The 9,768-nt window shown below is 38.6% G+C and overlaps 1 protein-coding gene and 1 pseudogene across 1 annotated transcript in view; both read left to right on the forward strand.

The window, feature by feature from the left end:
• The window catches only part of LOC143860608 (auxin efflux carrier component 5-like), a 76,335-nt gene that overhangs the window by 14,419 nt on the left and 52,148 nt on the right, over window positions 1–9,768 (forward strand). The window lies entirely within an intron of this gene.
• Window positions 992–2,433, forward strand: LOC143861657 (auxin efflux carrier component 5 pseudogene; annotated as a pseudogene).

Consider the following 9,768-nt stretch of genomic DNA (forward strand, 5'->3'; position numbering starts at 1 on the left):
TAGAAGTGTTTGATATTGCTTTCTTTTACTTTATTAGGCTATCCAGCGGCTGGTCTGGACTAATTAATGTTATTTATCATTTTATGATTGCTATAGATTGTGTATTCTTTTTATTGAAAATTCTTCTTTGCTTAGCACTTGATTTATTTTTAGAATGGAATTTGCGATTATCTGATAGCCTTTTCTTCTCTCTTTGATAGACTAACACAGTCTCATAGATTTCTGTTAAAATTCTTTAGATACTAGAATCCCCTCTCGTTGCAAGGGCTATGAAGGAGTCATCCCGAGCCCATTATTTTAGAGGACTTGCATAGTCCTAGTAATGTTTTCCCTTCTAATCTTTTCTTCATTTTATGAGACTGTTTAAGTCTTTCAGGTTTCTTTCCTTTGTCATTTCAACCAATTACAAAGAAGAAAAAGTGGTTGTCGACGGCACTATGAGATCAACGCTCTCACAAGACTTGATTTCATTGGACACGGGTTATAGGTAAGGACAATTGCCCTCTCGAGCCTATCAAGCCTAACCCCCTTTTCTTCCGCTCATTTTCATTCTTTGTTGATTTCTTTATCTCATTGATTGCTGGCATGTTTGTTGTTAGCTTGTTTAGTTGTTTATCTTCCTAGCATGATACGGATTATTGCTTTCTTAGTATAATCACCAGCTTAGCGATATTTCTTGCATATGATTGCATGCATTCTCTAGCTTTTATCGCTTGTTTCTTAGCTATATTTCTTGCGTACTCTCACATGCTTGTATGCTTACTTGCTTCTATTATTTGCTGTTTAGCATTGTTCTTTGTGTAAGTGCATGCTAGTTTGTTTATTTACGTGCTTACTGCTTAACATTATTTATTGCACAGTTGTATGCTTGGTTGAATTTGCCTCGGAGAGGCTACTTCAGCTTGAACCTAAGCAACCCAGCTACATTTTTCTTTCAAACATCTATGCAGGGTCCAAGTGATGGGAAGATGTAGACAGAGTGAGAACAACAATGAAGGATCAACATGTAGGGAAGCCTCAAGCGTGGGGTTTCATTGAAGTTGGAGACCAAAAACATAGGTTTCTTGCGGGCGATCAGTCTCACCCATGTGGTGAAGAAGTCTATAGGAAGTTAGAAGAGCTAAAAGTGCGAGCAAGGGCGGATGGATACATGCCGGACATTGGGTGGGGGCTTCATAATATTGAGGAAGAGGAGAAGGAAGATGCATTGGGAAGTCACTAATCGATAGTGATTGACACCAGTTATGGATGTTTCCCAATTTTCACTCCCTACCTTTCGAAATTCAAACACAAACAAAAGAATAGTTAACTAGATGATGGCTTGGACCACAGAGGATTGAACCACTAGGACTACTGCATCTTCCCCATACATGGCCTCTAGTAAGGGCACCACTAAAGTGTTGGATAGAGTAGACAAGGAGAAGCTTGTTATTGACCAAGAATAACTCGCTGTGCTACTAAACTTTGCCCACACGGCTAACACGATAATGGTGATAACCTTTGAAATCGCATCCGCGCCGATGAACCGATAGTTCATTTTGAATGACTCGATATTTGCAGTGAGCTCGAAGGTGAGGAGAGGAAGACTGAATAAGTAGACAAGGCGGTTGATCCCCACGCACTGTTCATGGGTGAATATGTGCCACCACCTCACAGACCCATATCCTAGACACAATGCTACATATAAAGGTGCCATGGACTCCACCACCCGCCTTGTAAACATCCGCCCATATTTGGAGGGAGTGAAGGTGAAGAAAAGAGGAGAAGAGAATCATAGGGTGGGCGGATGTTTACAAGGTGGGTGGTGGAGTCCATGGCACCTCTGTATGTAGCCTTGTGTCTAGGATATGGGTCTGTGAGGTGGTGCCACATTCACCCCTGAAGAGTGTGGCGATCAACTGCCTTGTCTTCTTATTCACTCGTTCTCTCCTCACATTCGAGCTCACTGCAAAGATCGACCCATTCAAAATGAACTATCTGTTCGTCGGCGCGGATGCCATTTCAAAGATTATCATCATTGTCGTGTTAGTCGTGTGGCAAAGTTTAGTAGCAAATGGAGTTATTCTTGGTCTATAACAAACTTCTCCTTGTCTACTCTATCCAACACTTTGGTAGTTTGGGTGCCCTTACTAAAGGCCATGTATGAGGAAGATGCAATAGCCCTAGTGGTTCAATCCACTATGGTGCAAGCCATCATCTTGTTAACTATTCTTTTGTTTGTGTTTGAATTTCGAAAGGTAAGGAGTGAAAATTGGGAACCATCCATGACTGGTGACACTCGTGCAGTCACTATCGATTCTACGAAAGACATAGAAGGAAATGAGAATGTCATGAGTAGAAGTAGACCTTCTTTCTGGTCTATAATGAAGATTTGTGTGGCTAAAGCTCGCTCATAATCCTAACTCTTGCGCCACTATCGTTGGCAATATTTGAGCTTTTATCTCACAAAGGTATGAAATAATCTAATGAATATTAGTATAACATATGGAGAAAATTGTAGATTTTTTTAACCTAATTACCATGTAAGTAATTGGTTCTTTTACATGGTATCAAGGGTTAGAGTAATTGGTTTGTTTCACAATTTTATAGTCTGATTAGTTATAGAGCTGCATTAAAAGGGCTTCATTGTGTTGTTTGCAGGATTGTTTATGGTTTTACAAGAGAAGCTAATTGTTTGTGGCGCAAACCTAACTTTGTTCAGTATGGTGTTGCGATTTATCGCTTGACGAGCTACCATGGCGATCGGAGCCATTGCCGTGGGCTTACATGGAACCATATTACGTGTTGCTGTCATTCAGGTGACTCATCTTCAAGCTGAAAATACATTAGTAGCATGCACTTACCCCCTATTAAACAACACATGATACAACTTAGGATCTCTTTAGAGTCACAAAAAATGGTCCTTATTTAAAAAATATTTTTTAAGTTAAATCTTATTTGGGAATTTAAACATCAAGGCCTCTTTGGAAGCCATTAACAATATCATTTATAAAACTATTTTAACTGTATTTGTCAATAATCTTCTTTGTAACTTCAAAACTATGTGAATGTATGATTTTATGCAAATGTTTTTTGAGGAAAACAAAGATGCCCTTGTTCTTGATGTATGTATGCATATCAGGAATTTTCTAGCGTCCCATCGCAGAAGGCATTTTACGGATGGGCTTTTGAATGTGAGAGCAGCCACACTAGCTCACTTTTCAACAGATTTTGTCTTCATTCATGATGTGGCATCTCTCGCATGCAACAGCCCATCTGTGAAATTCTTTTGCGATGGACGCTAGCAAATCCCTTGTGTGTGTGTGTGTGTGTGTGTGTATATATATATATATATATATATATATATATATATATAGGGAAATGATATTTCTACACCCTTTTGTTTGCCTTTTGCGGTAAATAGAGTTCTCATGAAAAGACAAAAAAGGAGAGTGAAATGCAGTCATTATTTTAAGTAAAAAGGCTTGAAATACTTGCTGGAAAAGGGGATACAAATATTTTTTCCATATATATTAATATACTATATACACAAGGAAGATGATATTTCATCCCATTTGGCTTGTATTTTCCTAAAAAATTAATAAATTGTATACTCCATGTTCTTGAAATTGACCTCATTGTCAGGAAATCAGAAATAAAAGGGACTGGAAATGCTGAGAAAGGGGATTGAAAATATCACTTCCCCATATACATAATGTAAATAAGGGATTTGCTAGGGACCATTGCAGAAGGCATTTGTTGGAAGGGCTATTGCATCAGAGAGCAGCCACCTCATGAATAAGGACACAATCTGTTGAAAAAGTGAGCCTATATGGCAGCTCTCTCATGCAACAGCCGTTCCACGCAATGAGAGAGCTGTAAATCCATGTAAAGGTCCCTAGCAAATCCCTGTAAATACTTATACAATCATTAACACACCCTCTCTCTCTCTCCCATTTATATATATATATATATATATATATATATATATATATATATAGAGGAAACTGTTGGTGCGCTTAAGCGCCCAATCACATGGGTCCCACATTTTCTGTGGTGATCCAAACCATTCATTTGCAAGGTCCTATCGTAGATAGGGGGTGTACCAAAAATCAGCTCCATAGGATCATCCTAACCGCTCCATTTGTGGAGGACAAAACTGGGCAGATTTGTGGATGGGTTAGGATGATTCTATGGAGCTGATTTTTGGTACACCCCCATCTATGTAAGGACCTTGCAAATGAATGGTTTGGATCTCCACAGAAAATGTGGGACCCATGTGATTGGGCGCTTAAGCGCACCATAAGGTTGGTGAGCTTAAGCGCACCAACAGTTTCCTCATATATATATATATATGAGGAAAGTGTCTCTAGTCTCTCCCCTAGATTAGCTTATCTACTCCTCCCTTTAAAAAAACACAGTGGGCCCATGCTGTTTGGATGATCCAAAGCATTCATTTGATAGGTCCTAACATAGATAGGGTGTGCCCAAAAAATCAGCACCAAAGGGTCATCCTAGAACTTCGTTTTGTGGTGCCTTGTGGTACCCATTTTGGACACATATAAACGTGTGCCCAACAAAATGAAGTTCTAGGATGACCCTTTGGTGCTGATTTTTTGGGCACACCCTATCTATGTTAGGACCTATCAAATGAATGCTTTGGATCATCCAAACAGCGTGGGCCCACTGTGTTTTTTTAAAGGGAGGAGTAGATAAGCTTATCTAGGGGAGAGACTAGAAACACTTTCCTCTCTCTCTCTCTCTCTCTCTCTCTCTTATATATATATATATATATATATATATATATATATATATATATATATATATATATATATATATATATATATATAAAAGGAAATGATATCTGCGCCAAAGTGTATATATAGGGAAATGAAATCTGCGCCAAAGTGTTGTGATAAACATGCGCTCCACTTGTTTGCCTTGTAGGCTTTAGGAGCTTTTTGAGAACCGTAATATCCTCTGACATCCCCCCTTTAAATACTACATGACAGCCAAGTGGAGCGCATGTTTATCAAAACACTTTGGTGCATATGTCATTTCCCTTTATATATATATATATATATATATATATATATATGAGAGAGAGAGAGAGAGAGAGAGAGAGAGAGAGAGAGAGAGAGAGAGTTTTTAGGTGAACTGAAGTATTTGTTTGGTTAAATGCAATGACAGGCAGCATTGCCACAGTCCATTGCCTCCTTCCTCTACGCAAAAGAATACGGATTACATGCGGAGGTGCTTAGCAATGCGTAAGTTTCTTTAGCTTTTGATATTTGGGACATGTGCCTTCTTACACAGTGCATCGAGATTTTGGGATTTGCTTGGGAACCATCACAGAACATGACAGCCAAGTGGAGCGCATGTTTATCAAAACACTTTGGCGCAGATATCATTTCCCTTTATATATATATATATGAGAGAGAGAGAGAGAGAGAGAGAGAGAGAGAGAGTTTTTAGGTGAACTGAAGTATTTGTTTGGTTAAATGCAATGACAGGCAGCATTGCCACAGTCCATTGCCTCCTTCCTCTACGCAAAAGAATACGGATTACATGCGGAGGTGCTTAGCAATGCGTAAGTTTCTTTAGCTTTTGATATTTCGGACATGTGCCTTCTTACACAGTCCATCGAGATTTTGGGATTTGCTTGGGAACCATCACAGAAGGGCATTTCACCGAACTTCTGTTGCATGAGAGAGCAGCCACCTCATGATAAGACAAAATCTGTCGAAAAGTGAGCCTATGTGCTGCTCTCTCATGCAACAGCCGGCCTGCAAAATGCCTTATGCGATGGTCTCTAGCAAATCCCTTTGTTTTAATAATTCCAGAGACTCTTTTGTTTCCTTTTTTTAAGGGCTATTGAGAGCTTTTTGGGAACTGTATAACATTTGAGCTGTTAAAAAAGAAAAGACATCCTGGGTTTGTGCAATTACTAAAACATGGTAGTAGTAGTCTTTCCAACAGGCAATGAAAGGACAATTAGGAAAGTATTTAATTAAGCAAGGGTTTCCATTATCAGAACAAAGAGTGCTGATTTAATATCGGCCGCAAACCTAATAGACCCAAGTAGTTTTCTTTTGCATAAACCCAAATACCAAAGGTTTAACGCAATTCTATGTTTGTTTGCTGGGTGACATTTGGAACGCTGGTTTCCTTGCCTGTGTTGATAGGATATACTATGTTGTCCTAGGGTTCTTGTGTTAGAAACCTTCCTAAAATATAGTTTATTTCTGTATTTTATCAGTTTCTAAATAAAAAGAGTATTGTTGTAATTGCTTGACTTAGGGAATAATTATGCTATTGTAATTGCTTGATTTAGGGAATAATATTAATTGGAGGTTTGGGTTTCCTCGAATTAACCTGTCTTCTTCCTCTATTCTCATTCTTTTTATCTATTTTATTTTATGCAATAGAGGCGTGCTCTATCATCTTGACTTTTTGAGGAATGCTAGGGACAAGCGGTTAACTAGCCGCTTGAAAACACTCCGGCTCATTGGTGCAGCTGTAACTTTAAACGAGGAAAGGTAATGCGAAATGATAAATTCACCGAATTTTCCAACTCAACTCTCTCAACAGGTAAAATCTCTCTCTAACCAATGAGCACTGTTCTTATCCCTTTTCCTCTTTCCATTCTCTTCTCCAAATTCCTGGCCTTCTTCTCTTACACATTCCACTGCACTAACATTGGAGAGGATGCAATAGATCTCCATTTGTTTATAAGAACAATCACTGAGAATCAAAGATAAATCAGGCGCGGAATGTGCAATCTGTAGAGTGGATTCTCCAAGCCGAAGTTGGGGAAGATGAGAAACTACATGTGCGATCGCATGTATCGAATTTGGATGTCCCCCCCCCCCATCTAATTAAGGTTTTCTTGTCTTTTGCTGGTAGTCCATGCTTGACAAGTTTATCAAAAAATTCATTGCCCCTGAATTCTTTCCCAATCTTAGCCATGAAAACTACCGTAGATTCCATCTCATCCTCAGAATAGAACCCAGATCCAAAAACCGTTCCAGTTCTTCAAATAAAAGATCAAACAAGCTTTTGCTACCCTATTTCTGCTTTTCTCAACGGCTTCCACACTTATTTCTTTGGATTTTCGTCTATGATATCTTCAACTGTTCGAGTTTTGGTGCTGGGAGGAGAGATGGAAGGTCATGATGAGCAAGGTAGGCCCCACCTATGTTTTTCAAAATGAACCGTACGGCCCATCAAATGGATGGCTTGGATCATCCTATTATGTGGGCCATACAGTTCATTTTGAAAAATATAAGTGGGGCCTACAATTGGGCCTTAATGTTACCTGACGACCTGAACCATAGGATGATCCAGACCATCCATCTGATGGTCCACAATGTAAATAGGCTGCACCCCAAATTATCATTTCCAAAGGATGATCCTAGTCGCCGATCTAAACAGAAACTGCAAATTATGGAAACCTCGAGAGATTGGAGGGTTGCGATCATCATACGTAGAAGAATGGTGGAATCAGATTATTTTTGGTGCATAATTCAGCCTTAACAGACATTTTCCAACGAGTGCAAATGCTTAAAAGAAAGTCTAGGCTTTTGATCCATGAAGTCAATCAAGTATTGCTTAGGGTCCTCCAAGAAAACCCAAACCCTTGATTTTTGGATTCCCATATCATATACATGGTTCGGGATGGGACCAATAACCCATGGGTGCCTCATAATGTTCTACAAGATCAACGGTCTTGATCTCATGTACATCCGTTTGATCCTAAAAGTGACTTTCAGAGTTGGCCTTCTCCAAATTCCTAATATACGGAGATTCGAGAACAAAATCCCTCTCATTCACAGCAATCTCATGCTATACTGGGGCTATTTGGATGTAAGCTAAATTTTTTATGGAAAATAAAATTCTCCATTAAAATGATATTCCATGGAAAAAAGAATTCCAAGGTTACACGAAAACATCGAAATCTTTTTAGTTCTGGAAAATTTTTCATGAAAAACAAATTACCCAAAAGGTGGAAACTCCTTTTCCATGTATAATCTAATTTTCTAAGAACTTCTGAACGTGGGACCCAAACAGCCAAGCGAAAATTGAGTGGTCATGAAGAGAGACGATTCGTCGATTCGAGCAAAAAAGGGGACCCACAAGATTGTAATCAATCCCTTCAATTAATCCATGTTGGAGGTGCAAAAATCAACGGTTGGAAGCTCATCGGATGATATGGGGCCAGATTTGAACAAAATAGAAGGTGATTTTTTATTAATATCCTTATGGTTTTTTTTTATTAATATCAAACGTGATGGTGATGTGAGCCAATGAGGGCACCCTTTCATCTCCTTTTTGCAAGGGCGCCCTTCAGTTTAGACTTCCTCTTTTACCTTTACTACTTTCTCTAAAAAGTTTAATCTAGAAAGACTGGCGTTTTGTAATAAGTACCTAGAAACTAGAGTAAAAATGTTAAAAATAAGCCCCTGTTTGCATTGCTGGAAAAACATTTATTGAGGAAAACTTTACCTATAAATTAAGGGAACGTTTGGCTACCATGAATTTTTTTTTCCTGGAATATTAACTTACGCAACTGTGAGGCACGATGGGAGAGGAACAGATACTAGAGGGACTGAGTGAGTATAGGGCAAGAAAAGCCTGAAAAAGTAAGGGATGATGGGAGAAGAATAGATACTGGAGGGACTGAGTGAGGATAGGACAAGAAAAGCCCAAAAAATTTAGCCACTTCTCACCTTCTCAGTCGTGCCCTCTCAAATCTATCTCCTTCCCACACCCTCCTCCTCACCACTTGGAGACCCTGATTTATCATGAAACTTGAACTTAGGTAGTTCAAGTCACTTTTTCAGGTGTAATCCGGCAATGTTTTATATGGTGCCGGATCGGTGCTAATTCGAATTCCTAATTGGCTGATCCAAACACAAGGTCTTGTATGGTGCCCGATCGGTGCTAATTCCAATTCCTAATTGGCTGATCCAAACACAAGGTTTTATATGGTGCCCGATCAGGCATGCTCGTATAAGATGCACCGCCCTTGGTGTTTTATACAATGGGCTGCTGTTGGATCAAATATCAAGGGCGGCTTCCCTATACACGAGCATGCCCGATTGGGCACCGTCTAATCTCATCCAAACACGTGGAAATGAAAATACCAACAAATTGCTTATAATTATCACTTTTTATCAACAAATTGCTTATAATTATCACTTTTTATCAATTGAATGAATGACTAAAATATTTTATTTGCAAAAGAACATGCTTATTTTTTTTTTTTTTAGAGAAATAACAACCGCACACCCTTATTTAGTAATGATATTCCTTTAATATTTTTCATGTTCTAATTAGTTTTCGAATGCTTGTCTAGTTCTTAAAAAACTATTAAGGGCGAACCGAAACTTTGATAAGGTGAAGAGTATAGAAATAGAGTGCAAATTTGCAAACATCTTTACCCTATATCTACAAAGAGAAAACATAAATTTATTAGGCAGAAAAAAATTAAAAGAAAAAAACCTATTCACTAATTGCCTATTTTGTTATTGTAGAAATACATAAACGGATAAAACTTATTTTGTGCAAATCCTTTTGAATTACTCGAACCCATGACCACATGGTTAAAAGCCATGCGGTCTACCTACTGAGCTAGGTCGGCCTTGTAAATCAATAATTGCAAATATATCTTAATTCTATTACTATTTCGGGACTGTGTTTGATTGTGGCACAAGCTCAGTTTTGCTTTTCTGTTTTCACTTCCTTTTTGGAGCTTCTTGGAAATCAGAATCCTTGCTACTGTCATTG

This window comes from Tasmannia lanceolata, unplaced genomic scaffold, assembly GCF_043159265.1.
Source record: "Tasmannia lanceolata isolate RefF3 unplaced genomic scaffold, GAP_Taslan_0.1 ptg000037l, whole genome shotgun sequence".
NCBI lineage: Eukaryota > Viridiplantae > Streptophyta > Magnoliopsida > Canellales > Winteraceae > Tasmannia > Tasmannia lanceolata.